This window comes from Pan paniscus, chromosome 21 (genome assembly GCF_029289425.2).
Source record: "Pan paniscus chromosome 21, NHGRI_mPanPan1-v2.0_pri, whole genome shotgun sequence".
In the NCBI taxonomy this organism is placed as follows: domain Eukaryota; kingdom Metazoa; phylum Chordata; class Mammalia; order Primates; family Hominidae; genus Pan; species Pan paniscus.
Genome location: NC_073270.2, coordinates 47,413,187 through 47,434,918, shown reverse-complemented (window position 1 = coordinate 47,434,918; position 21,732 = coordinate 47,413,187). Strand labels below are relative to the sequence as shown.

Here is a 21,732-nt window from a genome sequence, read left to right as displayed (position 1 = left end):
TCCTGGAGTTATTTCTTCCACTTGTTTTCTATTTTCTCCAGCTACCTCAACTTTTTGTCTTATCCTTTTGTATATTTTGTACTTTTGTAATTCCCCTCAAAGCTTTTGTGGATTGAGATGGAGTTTAAATACACAATAAAATTAGTTTTTGCCCAAAAGACTGATGACCTGCATGTGCCATCTAGTGGTGAGAGAGACAACTGCCAGAATAGAAACCTCCCTGATTTTTCAGATGTGTTTTAGATGGGAGAGTGGTGAGTAGTGGGCAAGGGAAGAGGAGGGAGACCGGGCCCCCTCTGTGTGCTTTGTCAGGAAATTGAAACTGCTGAGGATTAAAGAGCCTCTAGGCAGGGCCAAGGAGCAGGTGATTCAATGGCTGGAACTGAAGATGATTTATCAGAATCTGAAGAAACAATCAAAAAATAGTGAAGAATGAGGAAGGCACTGGAAGTGGAAGGGTTAAGAAAAAAAAACTGTTAGTAAAAGTAAACAATGAAAATGGACCTAATTGAAGCAAGTAATCACTTGAAAGGTGCTTAATGTAGGTTGATCGCAGATGTGACCAGCCATTTTTTAAACATTCACATTAACTGTAGAAAGAAGCTTAGAGTCCAATGTTTTTATTTTACTTGAGAGAAAACTGGGGCACAGAAGCATTGAGCATCTTGTTCAAGGTCATACAGCCTGTGAGCCCCAGGTCCAGGGTAACTCCTAGACCAGTCCTCTTTCCCCAGCACCACCCTACTCCTAACTGTATATAGCAGATGCTCATTTGGGCTTTCATTTTGCACACAGGGTTTCAAAAGAAAAATGAGGTCATTACATAAAAATGCTGGATCCAGCATATTTTCAATGAATTATTACTAGCTGGTTTTGTAGCTACCCCCCTGACCTACCCCCAAAATGTCAGGGTGGTGGTTCAAAGCACTGGCTTCGTTAATCTTCACCATGTGGCAAGTCATCAGTTCACAATGATAGAGAAGGATTCCAGAAGCCAATGGCAGTAGGTGAGGGAGCCCCAATCTGGGGAAGAGAAAGTAAATTCACTCATCTACCATGTTAACCTAGCATCTGCTCTGGGCCAAGTTCTAGGCAGTTTGCTGGGGTGGCAATATCAACAATGCACTGGCCATGTCTGGAGCTATATGTATCCCATCTCCCTGTACCCTGACCTGTGTTCTTGGACACAACTTCAGCTAAAACTGAGGCATAGCTTGGATCTGGAGGGCCCTTGAAGACCTAGCCCAGGGATCTGTAGTCTCAAGTTGAATGTCTTGGAAACAGCCTGAAGTCAGGAACCAATGAGGGGGCTGGAGATACTGTCTAAAAAGGAACTTGAGACATTCCCATACTGGAAAGCACAAATATGGAACATTTTAATCATCTGAAAGAGTTCTATTAAACAGCACTGGCCAAGAGTGCCCTTTCCTGGATTTTCTGCTCCTCTGAGTCCTACCAGTTCTCCTAAGCCCTTCAGCAGCTGATATCAGCAGAGACTGATATGAGTCACTGATTCCTGGAAAAGACAGAACTCTGGTACAATGGCTGTTCCAAGTTGATGTCCTCAGAGGTACAAATGACACACCAGAGACAGAGGGCATCTGAAGTTGTTTCTTAAACTTTCCGGGCTTCTGTGCTAGTAACGGGTGCCAGATGGGGCAAAAAGAACAGAAGGAATATTGAGGGGCTCAACCTTTGAGATCAGAAAGACCCAATTTCCTACCGAGGTTCTCCATTACTAGTTGGGTAATCTTCAGGCAAAGCCTTTGGGCACCAGTTTTCTTACCAGCAAAAACTGAGAACTATGATTGTCACAAAGATTAAATGAGACAGTGGATGAGACAGTATCTGGCTCATGGGTAAGTGTAGATTTTTTACTCATCTCTTCTTGCGCCCTTTTGGATGCTAATTTCCACTCTGCCAAGGATAAGAACCACATGTCACCTTCTCATCAGGTGACAAGTGGAGGCTAGTCATGGCTAGCTGTTCCACTCATTCTCTTAATGAATATTTGTTATGAAAACAGCAATGGCCAGGTGTGGTGGCTCACATCTGTAATCCCAGCACTTTGGGTCACCTGAGGTCAGGAGTTTGAGACCAGCCTGACCAACATGGTGAAACACCATCTCTACTAAATACAAAAAATTAGCTGGGCGTGGTAGCGCATGCCTGTAATCCAGCTACTTGGGAGGCTGAGGCAGGAGAATCACTTGAACCCGGGAGGCGGAGGTTGCAGTGAGCCGAGATTGCACTGGACTCCAGCCTGGGCGACAGAGCAAGAATCCGTCTCAAAAAAAAAAAAGAAAAGAAAGAAAGAAAAGAGCAACTGCCAGGCCTTGTGTTCTGCATCATACAAAGATAGAAAACACGTCCCCAAGAGGAGGAGCTCACTGTCTCTTGGGAAAGATTGGTAGGCAAACCAATAGTTACACAGCAGGGGGACAAGAAGTGAATTGAGAGTGCACAAGGAGAGCACAGAGGTGATGATATTTCAGCCAAGACAAAGTGTGAATAGAAGTTTGCCTGATCAGCAAGCACATAGGAGAGGGCATGCCAAGCAGAGATAACAGAACTTGCAAAAAAGGAAGACTGGAAAGTGAGGTAAATCCAATTACGAAGCTCTCTGAGCACTGTGCTGAGGAGTTTGAGCTAAAACTTGTAGGGGACACAAAGCCTCTAAAGGAAAGTCAAGTCCTCATATTTGAGTACTGAAAATATTCCTATACTGCCAGTGTGGATATGGTTTAGAAGAGGCAAGACTAGGCTGGGTGCAGTGGCTCACACCTGTAATCCCAGCACTTTGGGAGGCCCAGGCGGGTGGATCACCTGAGGTCAAGAGTTTGAGACCAGCCTGACCAACATGGAGAAACCCCGTCTCTACTAAAAATACAAAATTAGCCGGACGTGGTGGCGCATGCCTATAATCCCAGCTACTCATGAGGCTGAGGCAGGAGAATCGCTTGAACCTGGGAGGTGGAGGTTGCGGTGAGCCAAGATTGTGCCACTACACTCCAGCCTGGGCAACAAGAGCGAAACTCTGTCTCAAAAATAGAAAAGAAAAGAAGAGGCAAGACTGGTAAAAGGAAAGCCAGTCTTAATTTGTTCCACTCTCCCCTACTTCACTGTGTTCCAATCACAAGGGACTTCTCTGAGTTCCTTGAATTGCAAAACACCAAGCTCTTCCCCGCTCAGAGCCTTTGCACTTGCTGATCCCTCTGCCTGGACTACTCTTCTCTTGGCTGTTACACAGCTTCCTTCTTCTCAGCCTTCTTCAAGCATTTCAGACCAAACATTTCTTTCTTTCCCTAATCAATCTAATGTATCAATTTTCCTCCATTATTCTCTCTTGTAGCATCCTGGGGGTGGGGGGGTTCTATTTACCGCAATTTGACATTTTATTCTTATTTGTATTATGTGATCAATAACTGTCTTCCCCATTAGGCTGTAAACACCATGAAGGTAAGGTTGTGTCTGCCCCTGTTCAACACCATGTCCCAGCACCCAACACAGTGCCTGGCACGGTACTAACACTCAATAAACACTGGAATTATGAGACTGTGAGTACAGCCGAGATGATCATGGCTTAACCAAGTAAGTAGCAGCAAACCTGGGAAAAAGAAACTAATGCTACACGAAGTAAACAGGATAGGTCTTGAGGCAGAATATGGCCTGGAGGCAGGGAACTTAAGGACTTGCTAGAATTAAATCAAATGAAACACTTCAGCTATGATAAGACACATCCTATTTATTTATTTATTTATTTATTTATTTATTTATTTATTTATTTATTTGAGTCTTGCTCTGTCGCCCAGGCTGGAGTGCAACGGCGCGATCTCGGCTCACTGCGACCTCTGCCCGGTTCAAGCGATTCTCCTGCCTCAGCCACCAGGGGATTACAGGCGCATGCCACCACGCCCAGCTAATTTATTTTTATTTTTATTTTTAGTAGAGATGGGGTTTCACCATGCTGACCAGGCTGGTCTCGAATTCCTGACCTCAGGTGATCCGCCCGCCTTGGCCTCCCAAAGTGCTGGGATTACAGGTGTAAGCCACAACTCCCCGCCGAAATATCCTCTTTATTTACATAGGGCATACAATGCCTTTGTAACTTTTAACCTATTCATTTACATAAGGCATACACCAACTAACCAATGGAAACCTCTAGAGGGTATTTAACCCCCAGAAAATTCTATAACAGCGCTCGTGAGCCCCCATGCTCAGCCTGCTCCCACCCTGTGAAATGTACTTTCGTTTTCATTAAATCTCTGCTTTTGTTACTTCATTATTCCCTTGCTTTGTTTGTGCCGTTTTGTCCAATTATTTGTTCAAGACACCAAGAACCTGAACACCCTCCACTGGTAACGGTTTGAGACAAGTATCAGAATCAGTTCCACCTGTACCAAGTTCTAACGGCACTTCTAGCTGTATAGCCTGGGCAGGTCAACCACCTTTTATCCACCATGCTCTCCGTATTCCCCTCGTAAAATGATAACGACACCCTTGCAACTTGGCTCAGCGAATGTCCTCAAACGCACAAACAACGCTAGGGCTGGGACCGAGGGTTCTGAGGGCCCAGATGAGCACACCCGGTAGAGCAGCAGCCGCTCCTCAAGGGCGGAAGTCACAGCCTGATCTAAGTACGGAGGGTAAAATGGATCCCCCATATGCGCAGCGCCATGGTCCTTTGTAACCTCATAAAGCGTCCGATGAGCAGCAGGGGCTGGAGGATAATTTAGGGCCAATATCATTTGTTTCTTTTACATTATTTCGCCATTTCTCAGAATTCTAAAATTTGTTTAATCGAAATATCAGCTTGAGGGATGCTGAAAACTGTACAGAGTAAAAGAAGAATCTCCGCTGAGGGATAACCAAGAGGTAGAGATGGGAAAACGTTCATGCGCAGCACCCCCTGGCGGAAGGGAGGAGCTGGTGTGGAAGATCCGCGCAGCCCCGCCTCTTTCGCGCTGGTTCCAGTCCCACTTGGGACCCCCACGCCCCCCGGGAGTGCTAGCGGGACTCGGAGACCTTCACGTTACTACATTGCCCAGGGTACCCCGAGGCCGGCCTGGTTCTCCTCACAAAGGGAGGGGCCGAGCCGTGACTCGCTTCCTCGCCTGGAAATGCGGGTTGTTTTAATCGAGCAGGTTTCGCCCCTCCCCATCAGCCTGTGAAGCTCCCAAAAACGTTCGGCCAACGGCACCAGTCCCATCTAATGAGCCAGGAGGAAGTAGGCGCCGCAAAGCCCCCTGCGAAATGTAGTTTCCAGGAAGACTTCTGGGAAACAGAGTCCGAGGCAGGCGACAGAGCGCTCTTGCAGCCAAATAGAGCCGGGCTAGGGGCGCGTCACGTGACCTGTGCAGCCAACTGTTCCGAGACGTGGCCTTTGCCTGAGCTGCTGTTAGGAGAGGTGCTCAGGTCTGGGGAGTAGCTCCTACCATCGCCTGGACTCGACTTCTGGACTGGCCTCCAAAAGTCGACACAGCCCCTGCGTCTTTCCTATTCCCCAAACCGGCGCTGACCTCATATTTGCATACACTGAAACTTGTGGCTCTCCTTGACTTGGGGTGGTAGGCTCTATAGGACCTCACCATGTTCTCTTACCCATGGTTTCTGCAGCAGCCAAAATGATCCACTCCATGTGCTTTAGAGCCTTAGGGAATAAACCATTAATCAAGTCATTTGATTGCCTCATCTTTGAGGACCTTTTTCACTACCTGTTCACACTCCTTGTGCTCACCCATGACTGTCCCTCAGAAACTTAAGTCCTGGGACCCTTCTGCATTCTATTAGTCTTCTCCTAGTTTCATTTCTTCTCCTAGCCAACTTAGATCCTAAGAATCCTCTCCTGCCTTATTTCCTTCTGTAACAACCTCAAATCCTGGATTAATACAGTTGTCTAATTTTGGGTCTACTAGGTGCAACTGGAGGGGAGGAATACATCTCCTAAGCTCACAGGTTGGTGCCACTAAAATCAAGGTTTCAGACTTCAACTAAGCCCTAAATTCAACCAGCTGGTTGCAGCACTGTGGGGAAGGAGGCTAACCAATAGAGGAAAGGGATTTGCTGCCAAGAGTCCTGGTGGAAATACAAGGCTTTGGAAGGACTATCTTTATTGCCTCCCACCTCACCCCTACACTTCATGTTTGTACTAGAATGGCATGAGAATGAAATGTAGAACTGATGCAGGCAAACCCAAAAACTGGGGCTCAGCTTGGGAGGGTTCTTGGCTTCAACCAGGAAAGAATTCAAGAGTGAGCCAACAGTAAAAGAAAGCAAGTTTATTTGAGCAACATGTACAGGAAAATGGCTGCTCCGTAGTCAGAGCAGAGCTATCCCATAGGCAGAGTGGCACTCATGGACTAGCTATCTTTATATTCACTCTTAGTTATATGCTTAATAAGGAACAGGTTATTCACAAACTTTCTAGAAAAGGGGCAGGGAGCTCCTGGAACCATATAAAGTAATTTCAAGATGTTGCCATGGAATTTGTAAAGTGTCATGCACTTGTGGGAGTGTCTTTGTGCGAATGTAGTAAAACTCCTAGTCCTAGCTGGTTTGGGCTGGTTTATTTGCTACATCCTGTCCTGATCAGCAGGGTTATGACCAGTGCTCAGAAAACAAGCCCTGCTGATCTGCTACCTCATTACCCCTTCAGAGATTATATACTCCTCTTTAATCATAAAGGGTTGTAGAAGGATGGAGGTCCATCCTCTGTCACTGCCTCCTACTGATTTTGTGGGCATAGTGTCCTCCTCTTGTGCCTGTGGGGACTTATGAGAAACAGGTTTAATTCTGGACAAGTGTACCCATCTAGTGACTCCCTGAAGTTTAACAGCAGTGGGGATGCTTAACAATGCCTGGTAGGGTACCTTCCATTTTGGTTATAAGTGATCCTCGGGGGATCCTTCTTCCCAAGTTTTTAATAGGACTCTGTCTCCTGGTTGAACAGGGGAGCTATTTTTTTTCGTTTGTGAAAAAGGGAAATACCTTATTTCCATATTCTTGAAGGGCCTTTTGAACCTGGTCTAAGTTAATATGAGTAAGCATTCTGTGTGTCTCCTCATCAAACAGGAAGTCTGAAGTTAAAAAAGGGCCCCCCATAGGCCATTTCAAATGGGCTAAGTTTTAAGGTTCCCTTCAGAGCCATCCTTATGCAAAAAAGGGCCATGGAAAGGAGAGATACCCAGGTCTCTGAGGTCTCCTGACAGTTTTGCTAATGTCCTATTTAAAACATGATTGTCTTTTTCTGCCTTACCTAAGGATTGAGGCCTCTAGGAGGAGTGAAGATGATAGATAATGCCTAAGGCTGAGGAAACCTGCTGGGTGACCTTAGCTGTGAAGGAAGGTCTCTTATCACTTTGCAAATATTTTGGTAATTCAAAACTTGGGATGATTTTTTTTAAATAACAATGTGGACACTTCCAGTGCTTTTTCTGTCCTTGTGGGGAAAGCTTCTATCCGCCTGATGAAATTGTTATAAGTACTAGCAAATACTTCAGTCCTCTGTATATGGTGGCATCTGGGTGAAACCTATTTGCCAGTCTTCCCCAGTGCAGGTTTGAGTAGGGGTGGGGGTATAGGGTGGCTTCCTGAGTTGTTACAGGCACAGAGTTCACAGGCCCTGGTGGCCCTTTTTATAGTCCGGAATAGCCCCTGCTATTCCAGAATAGGTAAGTCCCTGCCTAACCCCGATGTTAAATGGTTTACTGATGGGAGTAGCTTTATTCATGAGAGAGTAAAAAAGGCAGGCCAACAAGAAGTTATGAGTCCAAAGCTTTACCTCCTCAGACTTCTGCTAAAAAAGTGGAATGAATCACTCTAATTAGGGATCTCTGATTGGGAAAAGACTTGAGTCAATATATTTACTGATTCAAGGCACAAAAATCGCTTGAGCCCTGGAGTGGAGGTTGCAGTGAGCCGAGATCATGCCATTGCACTCCAACTTGGGCTACACAGAATCCATCTCAAAAAAAAAGTGTGTGTGTGTGCATATATATGTGTGTGTGTGTGTGTGTGTATGTGTGTGTGTAAACCATTTAACATCAGGGTTAGGAAAGGACTTATCTTTAAGGTCAAGCCTGCTAGAGTAGGTCTGTTCCATGGTTTCCTCCGTTCTCGGGACATTGAGTCCAGCAACAGAGTAGCAGGATTTAAAACCTGACATACTTTAAGGGTAAACTCTTGGGTGTGGAACAGAGGGATCTAATATTTGAGCAACTGACTCCCTGTTAGCCATTAATGTCCTTTTGCTCTAGGACCTAGTGTACTTGATTGAGGAGGGAAAGTAATGACATCTAATTTTTGTCCCAAGGAAGACTTCATGGCTTTTTTTTTTTTTTTTTGAGATGGAGACTTGCTCTGTTGCCAGTCTGGAGTGTAGTGGCATGATCTTGGCTCACTGCAACCTCCGCCTCCTGGGTTCAAGCAATTCCCCTGCCTCAGCCTCCTGAGTAGCTGGGACCTGGGACTACAGGCACATGCCACCACACCCGGCTAATTTTTTTGTATTTTAATAAAGATGGGGTTTCACCATGTTGGCCAGGATGGTCTCGATCTCCTGACCTCGTGATCCACCCGCCTCGGCCTCCCAAAGTCCTGGGATTACAGGCACGAGCCACCGTGCCTGGCTGACTTCCTGGCTTCTTCTACCAATAGAATGGTGGTGGCCACAGCTCACAAGCATCCTGGCCGTCTGGCCACCACCTGATCTAGCTTTTTAGAAAAATAAGCCCTGGTCTAGGATTATTCCCTAGCCTTTGAGTTAGAACACCCAAAGCTGTCCCTTGTTTTTCAGCCACATAGAGAGTGAAAGGTTTTTCTAAGTTTGGGAGTCACAAAGCAGGGGCCATTCCCAGATTTTCTTTTAAGGTTAGGAATGCCTGTTGGCAGGTTCCATCCCAGTTCAAAGGCTCGTGATCATTCCCTTTTAGAGCTTCATAGAGTGGTTTTGCTATGACCCCAAACCAGGGAATCCAGATATGGTAGAATCCACCCATTCCCAAAAAGGTTCTTAACTGTTTCTTAGTCTGATGGCGCTGCAGTGCCAGAGTGGTCTCTTTTCATTCCTGGCTATTGTCCTTGTTCCAGGAATAAGCATGTATCCCAAGTATTTAACCTTTTGCACAGAAGTCTGGGCCTTGTGGGAGAATACCCGATAACCTTATTTTCCCAAGAAAGTAAGGACCTGAATTATATTTTTATCAGAGTCGTCCCTAGTAGGGCTGGAAATTTATAGGTCATCCACATATTTTAGGAGGGATCAATTCATTAACTGTAGTTCCCTTAATTATTTTGCCAATACATCCCCAAAGAGATGAGGACTGACCCTAAAACTTTGGGAAAAGGCATTCCAGGTAAACAGAGATGTAGCATGAGCATCTGGATCAGTCCATTCAAAAGTTAAAATATACTAGGAGTCTGGGCGCAAAGGTATAAAAAGGAAAGCATCCTTTAAGTCTCATACCATGAATCAATTAGCATGTTCAGAGACTTAGGTCAATATTGTATAAGGGTTAGGAACTATTGGGTGGACTGGAACTAATGCCTCATTAACTCCCTTCAGATCCCGAAGAAATCTGTATTTCTCACTTGATTTCTTTACAGGCAGGATGGTAGTATTATATGGGGACTGACAGGGTTGTAATAATCCTTACTTTAGAAACTTTTCTATCTGGGGCTGTATCCCCACTTTTGCTTCAGGTCTCAAAGGATATTGTTTTTCCCATGGGTAAAACATTAACAGCTCTATCAGGAACTTCTTTGTCCCAGACAGAAGAGTCTACTTGAGAAGTAATATGCGGTGGAAGGAAGGTCTTTTCTTTACCTGTAGTAAGTCAAGCACTTAGAGCTAGAAGTAGTGCCCCTTCCCGGCCTATTGCCTTTTTGTGGGGCTCTCCAAATTGAACTGTGGCCTGTAATTGGAAAAGTAAGTCTCTTCCCAGTAAAGGAATACTGCACTGAGACATAAGCTAGAACATGTGGGAAAACATATGATCGCCTACAGTGCAACCAAGGGGATGGGTGAATCTCCTAATTTTTGGCTGGCTATCAATCATGTACCTTGTATAAGGTGGTATTCTTGTACCACCAGTATGGTACAAGAGTAGGAAGACAGTGGCCCTGAGAAATGGGTCAGAACTGAGAAGGCTGCTCCCATATCCAATAAGAACTCAGTATTCTTACCTGCCACATCAAGAGTTACCCAAGGCTCCTCTGTGGAGATGGTAAGGTGTCCAGTGGGAGCCATGGGGAACCTCAGGTCCCGTCAGTTCTCTGTTGTCTTGGCCATTATGGGTTTGAGTGGCCCAGATTCCCCTTGGAGCCTGAGGCAGTCCCTTTTCCAATGGCCCTCTTGCTTATGGTAGGCACACTGATTCTGGCTCAGGGGCCAGCAAGTTGGGGGCTATCGTCTGGGCAGCCCAGACACCGATCTTGCAACACTTCCCTGGGATGAATAACCTCGAGGCAGCAGGTGGCTTAAGGCAGCCACTAACAATTGGGCTTTTTGGCTTTTTATTTTGGTTTTCTCTGCTTCCTCTGCTCTGTCTCTGTTGTTGTAAACCCAATGGCCATGTACAAGAGTTGACTCATGGGAGTTTGAGGTCCCATTTCTGCCTTTTGTAACTTCCTCATAATGCCAGGGGCATATTAAGTAATTAAATGCATACCTAGGAGAGCTCACCCTTCCAGGGAGTTTGGGTCTACACTTAGCATATTTCCTGCTTGCCTCAACCAAACTGTCCTGAAATAGAGTGAGATTTTTGTCCTTCCTCGGAGTTACTTCTCTAACCTTGTTGTAATTAACTGGCTTAACCACACACTTTTCCATACCTACTGTTAAACAAGTTACCATGTGATTTCTGTGTTCAAGATCTTGGGAACCCCTCTGATAATCCCACTGAGGGACCAGATCTAGAGCTGCATCTCCCCTCACATGATAAATGGCATGACCTTAGTTACCAGTTGCCACTCCATTTGCATATTCATGAGCAGTACCCAGAATCCTTTGTTTCTCCTCTACAGTACAGCAGGTAGACAATAATATTTGCAAGTCATGCCATGTTAAGTCAAAGAACACGATGAACTGAACAAATTTCTCCGTAAACTTTCCTGGATCCTCTGAAAACCAACCAAATTTCTCCTTGCATAAAGTCAAATCAGACAAAGAAAAAGGCACATGGCTGAGCACAGTGGCTCACACCTGTAATCCTAGCACTTTGAAAGGCCAGGATGGGCAGATCGCTTGAGTCTAGGGCTTCAACACCAGAGTCAGGCATCCCAGAGTCAGGACAACAGGGGACCTCTCAAAATTAGAAAAGCAGGGGTTAAAAACAAACACGGAAAGTGTCTTGCCTTACATTGAACAGAAACAATTGCCCAAATATCTAAACGAAAGACCACAAATGCAACAACAAAATAAGTGTAAAAGTAAAATGGCGGTCATTAGCCACTAAAGAGAAAAAGGAAGGTCCAGGAGAAAGGGTGGCAAGGACATGCCAGGCCTGCTGCCATTCGGGACACTCAGATGATGGGGGACAATGAGCTACCAAGCCAGAGACTCAGTTCCCATTTCCTGGCTCACCCAAAAAGGTCAATATTGAGGGGGAACAAAGGGAAGACTGACCTTTGTGTGTGGAAGTCAAATGGTGCTAATCTGTCTTTATTTGGGGTTTCGGTGAAGGTTTCCCTCAGGTTCCCTTGTCTTGTGAGTTGCCAGGAAAGATGATGGCTCTGAAAAGAGTCCTTTAGGCGCAGTTCTACAGCGCAAACTGCCCTAGAGTTACAGCTTCATAGGGTTACAGCTCCACAACTCCGATCTGTACTGAGTCACTTTGTCCCATTCATCTTGTTCCCATTGTTTGTCCCATCTGGGTCACCAGGCTGATACAGGCAAGTCCCGAAATTGGGGCTCAGCTCAGGAGGATCCTTGGCTTCACCCAGGAAGGAATTCAAGAGTGAGCTGACAATGAAAGAGAGCAAGTTTATTTGAGCAACAGTGTACAGCCAAGTGACTGCTCCATAGACAGAGCAGGGCCATCCCATAGACAGACTGGTTCGGAGTAGCACTTGTGGATTGCTGGCTACCTATATTTATACCCATTCTTAACTATTTGCTAAATAAGGGGTGGGTTATTCACAAACTTTATGGAAAAAGGGAAGACAGTTCCCAGAATTATATAAGATAACTTCCAGGTCATTGCCATGGCATTTGTAAACTGTCATGGTACTGACAGAAGTGTCTTATGCAAGTGCATTATAATTGCTGGTCCTACCTGGCTTTGGCCAGTTTCTTTGCTACCTACCATTTAGATAGACAGGGTCCTGACCAGTGCTCAGAAAACAAGTCCTGCTGATCGCCTACCTCAAAACAAACCAAAACATTAATTGTGAGAATATTCTAGAAAGACAAGTTGGTAAGAAAGAAGATACTGTAAAGACTCAAACAGAAATGTAACATAACATGTAAAGAATGAAATAAGAAATAGCGAGGAAATACAGCAAAGATGCTAAATCGGTGTAAGTTAAGAGTTAAATGAACCCAGAGAACAAATGATAAAGTCCTTTAAAAAGCACTATGATGGAAAGAATGGGGTGTTCCTGGTGGAAGGCCTGGCACAGGTAATGTTTTGTTAGCTTTCCAGAAAGATTAAAAGATTATGCCCAAAGTATTCCCTTGAGAAGTGGCAGGTGTAAGAGGACTCTGGAAATCAGTAAGTAATCCAGCTTCAAAAAAACAATTTTTAAAAAGGAGTCTCTTCTTGAGGAGAAATGGAGATCCAAAACAGATGTTCGAGCACATCAGAGGCCCCTACTGTTCTGCATCTGCAGAGGCAGAATCTTGTGCAGTCTGGGCTCCTGTTGTCACGGAGGCCATTAAGCCATCTCTGAGCACCGCTGGGGGGCCACGCACAGCCTGAACCCTCTCCGGGAGTGTGCTGCCAAGCACTGGAGAGGAGATTTAGTTTGGTTTTATTCTTATCATGATCATGTTTTATTAATTTATATCTTTCATTCCTCTATAACATGAGGTCCATTTGTCATCAGTGAAATACCTCAAGCCAGATATATACTGTTTTCACATACCATGTAATATTTGATACGATTAAGAAAAGCCGTGCTTGCTTTGGCAGCACAAACACTAAAATTGGAACAGTGCAGAGATTAGCACATGGCTCCTGTACAAAGATGACACACAAATTCATGAAGCATAAAAAAGAAAGAAAAGAAAAGCAGTAAACTGGTGAGTTAACAGTTAACTGGAAAAGGTATCGCTTTGAAGGCAATTCAATTTATTACCCTTCTACATATCAACCTTACCACCTGATTCTAATTTAAATACTTGCTGTTTACCAACAGGAAATTACAACTCCATTTACATGTGTCTCTGGGGAAACAGCATGCAAAGAATGGCCACATCTTCTTTATATATGCAAGGCAAATATCTGGAACAAAACAAAACAATTCTGGAATCCCACATGACATTAATATTTTAGGAGTAGATCACAAGATCCCCAAAGAACAAAACAAAACAAAAAACTTCACATTATAGAAAAAGAAATCACATACACATCAATTTTGAGTAAGATAGAGCAATATATCTCAAACTACTTGTGCAAAACCAGTTGGTTTTTTGTTCATTTTAATTCGTTTCAACCAATACTTTTGAGAAGTAAGAGTTTATTTCTAGAAAAAAATGATAATACAGTAAATTATAGAATACAAAATACAAGTCTCACTTTTTAAATTATTGATTCAGCATAAATAAAATCACTCTAAAATTGCAGTAAAAGTTCCCAAACACTTAGGCTTAGTTCTCTATTTAGTTGATGGCAGACCAGATCACCAACCCACACTTGTCCAAGGACCATATTTTGAATACACTGAGATAAAGCATCTAAAAATGGAGATCTTAGCCCAGTACGGTGGCTCACCCTCCTAGTCTCAGCTACTCAGGAGGCTGAGGCAGGAGGATCTCTTGACCCCAGGTGTATAGGCTGAGTGAGCTATGATAACACCACTGTACTCCAGCCTGGGCGTCAGAGCAAGACTCTGTCTCTTTTTGTTTTGTTTTGAGACAGGGTCTCGCTCTGTCACTCAGGCTGGAGTTCAGTGGTGCGATCTCGGCTCACTGCAACCTCCATCTCCTGGGTTCAAGCGATTCTCCTGCCTCAGCCTCCCAAGTACTGGGATTACAGGTGCCTGCCACCACACTGGTCTAATTTTTGTATTTTTTTTTGTAGAGACAGGGTTTCACCATGTTGCCCAAGCTGATCTCGAACTCCTGAGCTTAAGCTATCCACCTGCCTCAGCCTCCCAAACTGCTGGAATTACAGGCATGAGCCACTGTGCCTGGCAGATACCCTGTCTCTTAAAAAAAAATTAAAAATGAAAAAGTCGTAAAAATGGAGATTTTCCAGGCCAGGCGCGGTGGCTCACACCTGTAATCCCAGCACACTCAGAGGCCGAGGTGGGCGGATCACGAGGTCAGGAGACCAAGACCATCCTGGCTAACACGGTGAAACCCCGTCTCTACTAAAAATACAAAAAAATTAGCCAGGCATGGTGGTGGGTGCCTGTAGTCCCAGCTACTTGGGAGGCTGAGGCAGGAAAATGGTGTGAACCCAGGAGGCGGAGATTGCAGTGAGCGGAGATCATGCCACTGCACTCCAGCCTGCGCAACAGAGCGAGACTCTGTCTTCCAATCAATAGAAAAAGAGGGAATCTTCCCTAACTCATTTTATGAGGCCAGCATCATCCTGATACCAAAGCCTGGCAGAGACACAACAAAAAAAGAGAATTTTAGACCAATATCCCTGATGAACATCGATGCAAAAATCCTCAATAAAATATTGGCAAACCGAATCCAGCAGCACATCAAAAAGCTTATCCACTGTGATCAAGTGGGCTTCATCCCTGGGATGCAAGGCTGGTTCAACATATGAAAATCAATAAACGTAATCCATCATATAAACAGAACCAAAGACAAAAACCACATGATTATCTCAATAGATGCAGAAAAGGCCTTTGACAAAATTCAACAGCCCTTAATGCTAAAAACTCTCAATAAATTAGGTATTGATGGGACATATCTCAAAATACTAAGAGCTATTTATGACAAACCCACAGCCAATATCATACTGAATGGGCAAAAACTGGAAGCATTCCCTTTGAAAACTGGCACAAGACAGGGATGCCCTCTCTCACCACTCCTATTCAACATAGTGTTGGAAGTTCTGGCCAGGGCAATCAGGCAGGAGAAAGAAATAAAGGGTATTCAATTAGGAAAAAAGGAAGTCAAATTGTCCCTGTTTGCAGATGACATGATTGTATATTTAGAAAACCCCATCATCTCAGCCCAAAATCTCCTTAAGCTGATAAGCAACTTCAGCAAAGTCTCAGGATACAAAATCAATGTGCAAAAATCACAAGCATTATTGTACACCAATAACAGACAAACAGAGAGCCAAATCATGAGTGAATTCCCATTCACAATTGCTTCAAAGAGAATAAAATACCTAGGAATCCAACTTACAAGGGATGTGAAGGACCTCTTCAAGGAGAACTACAAACCACTGCTCAACGAAATAAAAGAGGACACAAACAAATGGAAGAACATTCCATGCTCATGGATAGGAAGAATCAATATCATGAAAATGGCCATACTGCCCAAGGTAATTTATAGATTCAATGCCATCCCCATCAAGCTACCAATGACTTTCCTCACAGACTTGGAGAAAAAACTACTTTAAGGTTCATATGGAACCAAAAAAGAGCCCGCATTGCCAAGTCAATCCTAAGCCAAAAGAACAAAGCTGGAGGCATCACGCTACCTGACTGCAAACTATACTACAAGGCTACAGTAACCAAAACAGCATGGTACTGGTACCAAAACAGAGATATAGATCAATGGAACAGAACAGAGCCCTCAGAAATAATACCACACATCTACAACCATCTGATCTTTGACAAACCTGACAAAAACAAGAAATGAGGAAAGGATTCCCTATTTAATAAATGGTGCTGGGAAAACTGGCTAGCCATATGTAGAAAGCTGAAACTGGATCCTTTCTTTACACCTTATACAAAAATTAATTCAAGATGGATTAAAGTCTTAAATGTTAGACCTAAAACCATAAAAACCCTAGAAGAAAATCTAGGCAATACCATGCAGGACATAGGCATGGGCAAGAACTTCATGTCTAAAACACCAAAAGCAATGGCAACAAAAGCCAAAATTGACAAATGGGAAGTAATTAAACTAAAGAGCTTCTGCACAGCAAAAGAAACTACCATCACAGTGAACAGGCAACCTACAGAATGGGAGAAAAATTTTGCAATCTACCCATCTGACAAAGGGCTAATATCCAGAATCTACAAAGAACTCAAACCAATTTACAAGAAAAAAACAAACAACCCCATCAACAACTGGGCAAAGGATATGAACAGACACTTTCAAAAGAAGACATTTATGCAGCCAAAAGACACATGAAAAAATGCTCATCATCACTGGCCATCAGAGAAATGCAAATCAAAACCACAATGAGATACCATCTCACATCAGTTAGAATGGCGATCATTAAAAAGTCAGGAAACAACAGGTGCTGGAGAGGATGTGGAGAAATAGGAACACTTTTACACTGTTGGTGGGACTGTAAACTGGTTCAACCATTGTGGAAGACAGTGTGGCGATTCCTCAAGGATCTAGAACTAGAAATACTGTTTGACCCAGCCATCCCATTACTGGGTATATACCCAAAGGATTATAAATCATGCTGCTATAAAGACATATGCACATGTATGTTTATTGTGGCACTATTCACAATAGCAAAGACTTGGAACCAACCCAAATGTCCAACAATGATAGACTGCATTAAGAAAATGTGGCACATATACACCATGGAACACTGTGTAGCCATAAAAAAGGATGAGTTCATGTCTTTTGTAGGGACATGGATGAAGCTGGAAACCATCATTCTCAGCAAACTATTGCAGGGACAAAAAGCCAAACGCCGCATGTTCTCACTCATAGGTGGGAATTGAACAATGAGAACCCTTGGACACAGGAAGGGGAACATCACACACCGGGGCCTGTTGTGGGGTGGGGGGAGGGGGGAGGGATAGCATTAGGAGATATACCTAATGTAAATGACGAGTTAATGGGTGCAGCACACCAACATGGCACATGTATACATATGTAACAAACCTGCACGATGTGCACATATACCCTAGAACTTAAAGTATAATAATAAAAAATGGAGATCTTCCAGAAGCATATCATATATTACTCTCTGGCTCAAATTTTCATTATTTTGACGGTATTGACTATTTTGAAGTAGTAATAATATATAGTTTAAAATGTCAACCAGGAGGGCAAGGTTTAAAAAAACAGGAATCCCCTGTATTTTCTTTCACTTCCCAACTCCCAATTCCTGCTTCCTTTCCTTCCATGTTTCTGAATAAGCATATGATGCTACTTAAGAGACACATGTCATTCCACATAATACAAATAATTATACAAATAGTCCAAATAATAAAGATACCCATCACCCAACTTAAGAAATAAAGCATTAAATCTACAGTTTTAGCTCTGTGTTACCCTCCTTGAGTTCATTCCTTCCTGCCAAAAGGGAACCACATCCTGAATTTGGTATTTGTTATTCCTATACATCTTTTTATACTTTTGCTATTAGGTTGCTGCAAAGGTAATTGCAGTTTTCGGGCCAGGCGCAGTGGCTCACGCCTGTAATCCCAACACTTTGCAAGGCCGAGGCAGGCAGATTGCCTGAGGTCGGGAGTTTGAGACCAGCCTGGCCAACATAGTGAAACCCCGCCTCTACTAAAAATACAAAAATTAGCCGGGTGTGGTGGTGCATGCCTGTAATCCCAGCTACTCGGGAGGCTGAGGCAGGAGAATCGCTTGAACCCAGGTGGCGGAGGTTGCAGTGAGCCGAGATCACACCACTGTACTCCAGCCTGGGTGACAGAGCGAGACTCTATCTCAAAAAAAAAAAAAGCACCAGCCTAATAGATATATGTCTCTATTGTAAAATATATATTACTTTTCATGTTTTTAAGTTTTATAAAAATGGTACAATACTTTCTGAAACTTGTTTTTTTAACTTAACATTATGTTTTTGACAGTAATTCATAATGACACATCTAGCTGTGGTTCATTAATTTCTTTTGTTGAACATTAATTTCTTTTGTTGGTTCATTAATTTCTTTTTGTCTCATTATATGAATATACCACAATGTATGTACCCATTCGCCTGTTGGTGGACATTTGGGTGATTTTTCTCTTTTTTTTATTGTTACAAACAATATTACAATGAACTTTCTTGCAAATGTCTCCTCTTGTACATGTTAGCAGTGGTAGTGCTGAGTTGCAGGACATAAGCACCTTGACCTTTAGATATTGCTTGCTGAGTCTCCAAAGTGCTTGTGCCAACTTACACTTACTTCTGCAGTGTATGAGAGTTCCCATTGCTCCATTTGGCTACCAACATCTGAAATTGTCAGACTTTTCCATTTTCCCAATTGGATGCATTTAAAATGGTATTTTATTGTGGCTTAGTGTGCACTTCTCTGATTCTTAATGAGATTATCTTTTCATATATTTATTGTCCATTTTGGTTTCTTATTCTAAGATTTACCTGTTTGACTTTTACCCATTTTCCAGTTTTTTTAAATTATCGATTTATGAGTTATTTATATGTTCTGGATTCAAATCCTTTGTCAATTATGTATATTGCAAATATTTTCCCCCAATCTGGAGTTAGATATTTCTTTCTTCTTCTTTTTTTTTTTTTTTTTTGTAAAGATGGAGTCTCACTATGTTTCTCAGGCTGGTCTCGAACTCCTGGCCTCAAGCAATCCTCTCACCTCAGCCTCCCAAACTGCTGGGATTACAGGCCTGAGCCACCATGCCCATCCTCTTTTCACCACGTTAATGATGGTTTTCAGAACCCAGGTGTTTTTTATTTCATTGATGGTAACTATCAACCTTTTTCCTTATGAGTTGTGTTTTTTGTATATTAGTAAATCTTTAACCCAAGAGCGTAGATATATTCCCACATTCTAAAAGTTTTCTAACTAGGTTCCTGAATTCCACTTGGAATTTTATTTGGTCTGAGAATTCCAATTTTGTTTTATTTTTTCTATATGAGTAACTAATTACTCATCACTTTTTGAAAAGCCTATCTTTTCTCCACTTACCTGCAATGTTGCTGTGTCATTTATATCAGATATCAATCTATGGGTGTGTTTTTGGGCTCTGTATTCGGTTCTGATGGTCCAATTACATATCTTTGTTTCAATGGCACCCTTTTTTTTTTCTTTTTTTCTTTTATTTTTATTTTTATTTTTATTTTTTTGAGACAGTGTTTCGCTCTTGTTGCCCAGGCTGGAGTGCAATGGCACGATCTCAGCTCACCACAACCTCTGCCTCCCGGGTTCAAGCGAGTCTCCTGCCTCAGCCTCCTGAGTAGCTGGGATTACAGGCATGCGCCACCAAGCCCAGCTAATTTTGTATTTTCAGTAGAGATGGGATTTCTCCCTGTTGGTCAGGCTGGTTTCGAACTCCCGACCTCAGGTGATCTGCCCACCTCAGCCTCCCAAAGTGCTGGAATTACAGGCGTGAGCCATGATGCCAGGCCCATAATGCCTTAATTACCATACTTGATATGTCCTGTTGTATCCTAGGGTGAGTCCACCCATTCTCTACTTCTCATTGTGTCTTATCTGTTCTTATACATTTCTATTTACATTTTAGAATCAGCTTAAGTTCCAAAGAAATGTTAGAATGTTGATTAGCACTGCAGTAAAGTCGGCTGGGCACAGTGGCTCACACCTGTAATCCTAGCACTTTGGGAGGCTGAGGTGGGCAGATTGCCTGAGCTCAGGAGTTCGAGACCAGCTGGCCAACATGATGAAACCCCATCTCTACTAAAATACAAAAAATTAGCTGGGCGTGGTGGCGCGCCTGTAGTCCTAGCTACTCAGGAGACTGAGGCAGGAGAATCGCTTGAACCTGGGAGGAGGAGGTTGTGGTGAGCCGAGATTGTGCCACTGCACTCCAGCCTGGGTGACAGAGCAAGACTCTGTCCCAAAAAAAAATAAAATAAAATAAAAAGAGAACTGCAATAAAATCTATATATTCCTGTGGAGAATTGACATCTTTATGATATTACATTTTTATGTCCACGTTCATAATATGTTTTTCTGTTTATTTAATAGGTTATACTTAAGATTTTTTCATCACTTTCTAGAATTTTTTCATAAAGGTTTTAAACCTCTTTTGTTAGCTTTATTGCAAGGTACTTTATCCTTTCTTGACGTTATAAATGACATCTTTTTAAAAATTGTATTTTCTGTGTCTGAACTGCTTGAAAACAATTGAATCAATTTGTTAAACTCTCCTATTGATTCTAAAAGCCTGTTTGTCAATTATCTTGGCTTTCTCTATGTAAACAATCATATAACCTGTGAATAATTACATGGAAGTGATGTGAGTCATACGCAATAGGCAAAATAACAGCCCCCCAAAGATGTTCATGTCCCAATCCCCCAAATCTGTGACTATGGTACTTTACATGACAAAATGGACTTTGTATATGTGACTATATTAAGGATCTTAAGGTGCAGAGAGATTTCTGGATTATCCAGGTGGGCCCAATGTTCTCAGAAAGGTTCTTTTAAGGGTGACGCAGTTTTATTTCTTTTTCTTGTCTTCACTGGCTAGGCTCTCCAAATACAATGTTGGATAGAAAGGTATTAGAGGACACCTTTGTCATCTTCCCGATTTCAAAGTGAATCCTTTTAAAACTTTATTATTATGTATTCTATCTGATATAAATTATTAGAGCATTTTCATCAAGTTAAAGAAATTTCCTACTTCTAGTTGGCTAAGATTGTTTTTAACTTAACTGCTAAGTTTCATCAAATATTTGTTCTGTGCCTATCAAGATAATCATGTAGATTTTCTCCTTTAGTCTATATTGTGATTATTTATATTAATACATTATTTTTAAGTTGGATCGATTTTGCATTACTAAAGTAAGACCAGCTTGATTCTGCCATATTCAGCTTGCTAACATTTTCTTTAGAACTGTTGTGTCTGTGCTGATGAGTGAAAGTGGCTGTAATTACCTGTCTTCTACTGTGCTCATCTAGTTTTGGTTCAGAGTTATATAGCCTGTACTTCTATTTTGGTTGATTCTTTTCACTTTAGAAATTCCTGTAAACATACTTCCACTTGCCTTTATTTTCCCATATATATTATAGTTTCTGTTTCAGTCAATATTTCACATTATCAGAATTACATAACTATTACATGCTATCGAGCCACATGATATATTTATATATCCTTTCCTGCACAACTTTTGGACTTAATAAATAGCCTCCTTTTTCTTTTCTTTTCTCTCTTGCTTTGTTTGTTTGTTTGGGGCTTAGTTTCTTAAAACTGTCACACAAAACTGTAAATCTCGTCTCAGTACACTGAAATATTAGGAAACTGACCAGGTGCATGTTTTTCATGGAGAAATCTCTCCTGGAGATCTCTTGTTTTTCTCCAACCTGGATCTCTTGTGCTCTATGCCTACTTCCAGCAGTTTTGGGGGGACTTCCTTGGACTAACATTCTTTATATTCTTTTTGTTTCTTTCCTGTATTGGAATCTGTGTTTCCATGGTTTCCATGATTTCCTCTATTTACTGGCTCTTTTTGATGGAGTACA

General features: G+C 42.6%; 1 non-coding gene across 1 annotated transcript; it reads left to right on the top strand.

Moving 5' to 3' along the window:
- The first annotated feature begins 13,114 nt into the window (after positions 1 to 13,114).
- On the top strand, positions 13,115 to 13,220 carry LOC112437995 (U6 spliceosomal RNA). The gene has a single exon (XR_003026506.1). It is a non-coding gene; the product is annotated as a U6 spliceosomal RNA (small nuclear RNA).
- The last annotated feature ends 8,512 nt before the right edge of the window (positions 13,221 to 21,732 follow it).